The 6920-nt window shown below is 36.5% G+C and overlaps 1 long non-coding RNA gene across 1 annotated transcript; it reads right to left on the bottom strand.

Annotated features, from left to right (window-relative positions):
• Nucleotides 1-491: 491 nt before the first annotated feature.
• LOC113317043 lies at nucleotides 492-1822 on the bottom strand. Its single transcript, XR_003343201.1, has 3 exons — nucleotides 1499-1822; nucleotides 1264-1424; nucleotides 492-826 (listed from the first exon to the last, which is right to left on the bottom strand). It is a non-coding gene; the product is annotated as an uncharacterized LOC113317043 (long non-coding RNA).
• Nucleotides 1823-6920: the final 5098 nt, after the last annotated feature.

Consider the following 6920-nt stretch of genomic DNA (forward strand, 5'->3'; position numbering starts at 1 on the left):
CAAAGGACGTCAGTGTCTGTGCAAACGGATTGGATGGAGATCTTGGAACGTAAAATTGTGGCTTTTGATTTGTCAAACTAGTTTAACATGCACGCGCGATGCGCCTGCCGTTCCGTTGATTCCGTGATGCGAGTACCTTTCTGTCTTAAGAAGTTCTCTTCTCTTTCGGTTTCTGTTAGCCTTTTATGGAACACGGAGATGATGTAATTGAACATCTCTGTAGCGGAGTCGCTCCCGTATGTTGGGTTTATCCTATGATTCACGGTTGGATCCATTTATGGAATACTGTAGGTGGATCATGTTCAATTAAACATTCATTGGAGTGAAACAACTGCACCGCCACGCGCCTGCCATTCAAACCTAATGATCCAACAATCCAGACTGTCTCGGAACACCTGCCAGACGGACCTAATGATCCAACAACTCAGACTGCCACAGAACCCTAAAAATTCACTATCACTATGAACCATTGCACGCACTCGGACAAAAAATTCATAACTTTGTTAAATTCAACTAAAAATATATTCTCTCATACATTTCATTTATGCTAACCAGATGTTTCAAACTAATAATAAACATTGAGAATGTAAACCAAATTTTTCATTGCAAATTTCTTAAACTGATACAAATAAGATGTTTTTAGATAAAGTTCATTTATGTAATCATATATCTATTTCAGTTCATCCAACCAAGGACTGTATGTTTCTACCTGCAACCTGACTTCGCATTATAACTTTTGTTCAAAACGGAACTACCACCATCAAAGCTAGGTAGAATGCTCATGTGAAAATCAAGCTCCGATGAGTGAGTCCCACAGAATTAACACCTGAAATCCATGAACCGTAAACAAAATGGTTCTTAATGAATTGAATTGCATTTTCTAAATGTCTAATAACAGGACCTTGTGATCGAAACCTTGGTTGGCAAAAATAAGTACGGATGATAAATTCTTATACAGTATAATTTCTCATTCTAAATTAAATAAAAAAGTCCAATTATGAACTTTCAGTCTCCCTAAACAATTCTTGTTTTTTTTTCCTAAGCTAACCACTAATGGCTCGTTAACTTTCTACTTTCTGGTTAAGTGAGAAACCATAATACTCTAATTCATGATGATAATTTGGTTTTGTACATTAGACGCATGATGTATCAGTTGCATGAAGAATATATGTGTCAGAATCAACTTACCACCAAAGTGCAGCATATATCTTTAGAAAAAAAGTTTAGGCATTTCGACAAACAGCTAATGTGCAAAATCCTAACCTGATAGCTTGATTTTCTGTGTATTTGATCCAAGTAGTAATTCTGAAATAATTTACTCTAATAGTTTAAATTCTCATAGCTTATCAATCAATCCCACGTCTAGGATCACCACGATCAAGTTGAGATTCTGGGTTTCACTTCTTGAGTTTCCCTGATTACAGCTAAACACAAAAGATTTTGTTGGAGGATTAGCATGAGAAAGAAATAACCAATTCATTAGGTTAATTTGACTTACATGTTAGGTTAATCAGAAATGGTGGTGGTGGTGCTGGATTAACTTTTTTTATTAGTTCTTTTGGTGCTGGCAGCGGAAGCCGTTCTGGTACTGGGATCGGTGTAAGTGTCGGCGGCGGCGACAATGGTGGTGGTTGTGCTGGCGCCTGGTGTTGTTGGGTGGTGGTAATGGTGAAGAGAAGTTAGCATAGAGAAGAGGAGATAGCTGTTTTAAACCAAACGCCAAAATGGGTACCGCAGGTCTAGTTCATCATGCCGCTGTTTTACGGACCTAACCGCTGTACATTTCCTTTTTTACAAAACTTTAAAAAGAAAATGATAAAATCCCGAGGGGCATTTTTGTGAAGGGAAAAACTTCACCGAACAATTACCTCTTTTTAGTCTCGAGCAGGGATTATGGAGAAGTTACTCAGAAGCTGTTGAGAAGAAGGAACGTGTTAACAAATGTGCAACTGGCACAGACCGGAAATTTGCAATTTTATACATAGAAACTGGGAACAAAGTAAGTGTTAATTCAAGAACATAAAAGGCTGCATGTAGGGGGGAGCTCTTCAAGGCTGTGTTGCACTCGACGGACAGTGAAGTGGAACATATGCATAGAGTGGTGTAGTATATAGTTATCAGTAAGGGTGGGGTAATATAAGGAACAGCGGGGCTTTTCTTTGTACTTCTAAAACTTTCACAACTCAGCTTCTAAGTTCTTTTCACAAGTCCAAATACTCCCTCCATCAAACATGAGTGCATAACCTTTAATTAGTAAGGATATTTTTATTTTTAATGAACCATTTTTTGGGACCATGGTTTTTTTGGGATCATGGTCTTATTAGACCATCTATCCTACAAGGATAAGAGATGTCCTAACGATAATCCTACTTAGCAAGTTTACTAATTTGTCCTTAACCTAATTAATATTAATCCTAATACTAACCCTAACCATGATATATTAACCCTAATGTAAAAAAAAAAGTCCCGCACCCAAGTTTACTCGTCTTCCTCTTCCTCTCTTCATCTTCTTCATTGCAAACTCGTCTTCATCATCGATTCATCGTCGATTAATCAATCTAGTATAAGAATGCCCCGTCGAAAGCAAACCAGACGAAAACCAGGAACAAGTCCATCATTAGGACGTTTAGCTAATCAACCACATGAAATTGAGGAAGAAGTTGAACCGGAGGAGCAACTAATTCGTCGTAACAGCCGCAAGAACAACGCTAAATCTTCCATGGGACCGATTCGAGGGTATTTCTCGACAACCCCATTTATTTTAATTTGTTTTTCATCGATTCAATTGAATAGAAATCATCAAAATAGGCTTGAAATGGTAGTTACAGTGTTGGGTTCGGTTAGAACGTGTTTTCTATTTTCCCTAGTGATGAGCACGAAAGTGCGACACATTTTAACCCATAAATACATTAGCTAGGACTCATTATTTCCCTAATAAACTTGTTTTAGTTGTTTTTGGAAGAATAAGCTCTTGTGGAGAATTGGCGTGAAAAAAATGTTATTTGCACCTGGAGGACACGTGTTATTCGGACTCTCAATGTTGGTTAAGGGGCACCTCAATTACTAAGGGCGCCCAGTTGCTAAGGGGCACCTTCTTTACTATTTGGAACCGATGGCTATTCGCACCCCAGTTCAGGATAGGAGGCATCTCATCTTCTTCATTTGAATTTCCAGTTTTGGCGGAAAAAATGGCAGCATAATTAGGGTTTGGATTTAGGAGGTCTTATAGTGAGACTAAATGGCTGTAATCATTTGGGTATCTTGATTTCGGCTTAACAGAACTGGTAATGGGTTCAGTTTCGATTGCAAATGGCTAGAATCGTGGATTTAATGTAAACCAGTTCCGGCAGAAACTAGGGTCCGATAATCGAAGATTTGTGGGATTGATTTGGACGAGATATTTGGAGATTCTGTTTCGGATATGGAGTCATATTACCCTGTTTGACTTAAACAGGGAAGGTAATCACTTGAGAAACGTAAACAAAGGAAGTTTCACAGAGTTTTAAGAAAACAGAATAAGGGAAATATACTCGGGTTTCTGTTTGATTCACTGGCATTATTTATGGGAAACTTGTAGAAGATATCTTCTCTATTTACTACACTCTATCAAACGACAGAGAAGATGTGGATTAAAAAGGGAAATACATTTTTACGATGAATATAATTTGAGATATTCACGGGTTTGTATGTCATTGGATGTACCGAGAAAGAGTTTAAATTGTTCTGCAATGTGGTGGAGTGTGTTAGATAGAAGGAAGTTGTGTGAGAAGATAATATACTTCCCGGAATTAACAGTTACAGATACCCAAATTATTCCCGAGAATATTATCATAATGCAAGAAGATTTTGGATTTAATATCTTGAGATTTTGGTGCCTGTTGAGTATAAAAAGAGCTTTTGGGAACAGAGTTAAGGACATCGAGAGTTGGGGAGTGAAGAACAAGCTTGCAGAGCAGATTTCTCTGCTGCTGCAGAGAAGAAGAAGAAGAAGAAGATAGTTTACGTCCATTGACCGTCGCAGAGAACTGTCGTTTATAGACAGTACTTGTAACAGTCAGTTTGGCACGCTTAGTTTAAATCTGCAACGCATCTTGTAACGGTGACTTCTGTAACACATATACAGCGTTGTAGATTCATTATATTATTATTCTTCTTTAATAAAAACACCATTTGAGCTATGAATTATATTTTTTGGGTGTTTTCTTATCATGAGAAGCTAGAACCCAACACTGGGTCAATGGAGGAAACCAAAATTCGTCATGTGGTAAATTTATTTAATTATTTATTTGACTATTTGCATTAAATTAAATTAAAATTAGAAAAAAGATTTTTATTAATTAATTGTCATTTCATTTGATGGTTTATGCTTAGGATCAATTCTTTTGATATGCCATGCTTAAGATTTACAATTAATATTTTCAGAATCTACATTAGGCAAAGAAATAAAGTCAAAATTCTTATTGAATGAGCTATAATAATTCAGAACAAATAGGTGATTCACATGAATTTGAATATTTGGTGGAATCCTAGACCCGGTGACTCTCTCATTTTATTATTTTAATTAAACCTTTAAATTTAGTCTTCACAAATCTTAGAGTTCGAATCTTAACTACTATGACTACGAAAATCAGAAAAACATATCAAAATGGCACCGCCGACGCGGATTTGTTTTTAGATTTATTATTTTTTTATAATTTTGTATAGTATTTTCATTTCATTTTAGATTTTTTTTTCCTTTTTATGCGTTTCGTTTTGTATTACTTTTCAGGAACTTTTTGAGGATGATGAATTCTTTTAAGGAAACGTCATCTAAGATGACACTGGCGGAATACATGCGTAGGATTAATTCTTATATGGGTAACCTCACCTGAAACGACGCTTGCTGAATATAAGCGTAGGCATCGGGATGAAGTTTTTGATCCAAATGCGGTAAGTGAAGAATCTCCTCTAGAGATATATGAGTAATATTATAAACACACACCGCCTAGTTTGGAACAAAGATTGAGAGTTCTTGCATGTGAAAAATTATATGATGATGATGATCAGTCTTGTAATGACTCTCTGGTCGAGACAGAATTTGTAGATGACCCTGTGAATAATTGTGTAGATGATTTGTCTAATTTATTAGAAGAATCTATCTCGCAAGATCTTTCACCCGACTTAAAGGTTGTTTCTAGTCCCCTAGACTTCCAAAAGTTACCTAATTTAGGGTTAGAATTATGTGTTTCAAAGATTTTGTTGGATTACTTTGCATCCAAATACCCAGAGGATGTCCATATTCCTGATACAGTGCATGAGCGTATTGATAATTCCCCAGTCTTAATAGAATCCCCATATTTTGTTCTTTACGCACTTCCTTGTGCAGTAAAAACTTGGTTTAGGGGTAAATCTTGGTTTTTGATAGTTTCAGCGTCTCCGCGTTTTCATGACATAAGTGTGAAGCTGTCGTTTGTAAATATTGTATTTTGGATCGATCCCCAAGTTTTCATGTTATTAGTGTATGGGGATCCTTTTTGTATACTCCAGTAGATGTACTTTTATTTATTTTTATTTTTATTTTTACTTTTTGCATTTTGAATTTCCCATCTTAAGTTTTGCGTTGGATGACTCAATTACATTGAGGACAATGTAATGTCTAAGTGTGGGTGAGTGTTTAACTTTTTACTTTAGTGTTTCAGGTTTTTCATTGCGTTGGATGAAAAAAATAATTATGACCAGCTGTGTAGCGGGTCTTTTATTTTGTTCTCTTATCATTTTATGACAAGCTGTGTAGCGGGTCTCTGTCCCTCTATCTATCTTTCTATATGACCAGATGTGGAGCGGGTCTCTAAAAATATATATATATATATATATATATATATATATATTATGACCAGCTGTGTAGCGGGTCAGTTTTCTGTTTTGCTCGAGGACTTACAAAATGTAAGTGTGGTGGAATTTGATGAGCACGAAAGTGCGACACATTTTAACCCATAAATACATTAGCTAGGACTCATTATTTCCCTAATAAACTTGTTTTAGTTGTTTTTGGAAGAATAAGCTCTTGTGGAGAATTGGCGTGAAAAAATGTTATTTGCACCTGGAGGATATGTGTTATTCGGACTCTCAATGTTGGTTAAGGGGCACCTCAATTACTAAGGGGCGCCCAGTTGCTAAGGGGCACCTTCTTTACTATTTGGAACCGATGTCTATTCTCACCCCAGTTCAGGATAGGGGGTATCTCATCTTCTTCATTTGAATTTCCAGTTTTGGCGGAAAAAATGGCAGCATAATTAGGGTTTGGATTTTGGAGGTCTTATAGTGAGACTAAATGGCTGTAATCATTTGGGTATCTTGATTTCGGCTTCACGGGACTGGTAGTGGGTTCAGTTTCGATTGCAAATGGCTAGAATCGTGGATTTAATCTAAACCAGTTCCGGCAGAAACTAGGGTCCGATAATCGAAGATTTGTGGGATTGATTTGGACGAGATATTTGGAGATTCTGTTTCGGATATGGAGTCGTATTACCCTGTTTGACTTAAACAGGGAAGGTAATCACTTGAGAAACGTAAACAAAAGAAGTTTCACAGAGTTTTAAGAAAACAGAATAAGGGAAATATACTCGGGTTTCTGTTTGATTCACTGGCATTATTTATGGGAAACTTGTAGAAGATATCTTCTCTATTTACTACACTCTATCAAACGACAGAGAAGATGTGGATTAAAAAGGGAAATACGTTTTTACGATGAATAGAATTTGAGATATTCACGGGTTTGTATGTGATTGGATGTGCCGAAAAAGAGTTTAAATTGTTCTGTAATGTGGTGGAGTGTGCTAGACAGAAGGAAGTTGCGTGAGAAGATAATATACTTCCCGGAATTAACAGTTGCAGATACACAAATTATTCTCGAGAATATTATCATAATGCAAGAAGATTTT

Source organism: Papaver somniferum, chromosome 10 (assembly GCF_003573695.1).
Source record: "Papaver somniferum cultivar HN1 chromosome 10, ASM357369v1, whole genome shotgun sequence".
NCBI lineage: Eukaryota > Viridiplantae > Streptophyta > Magnoliopsida > Ranunculales > Papaveraceae > Papaver > Papaver somniferum.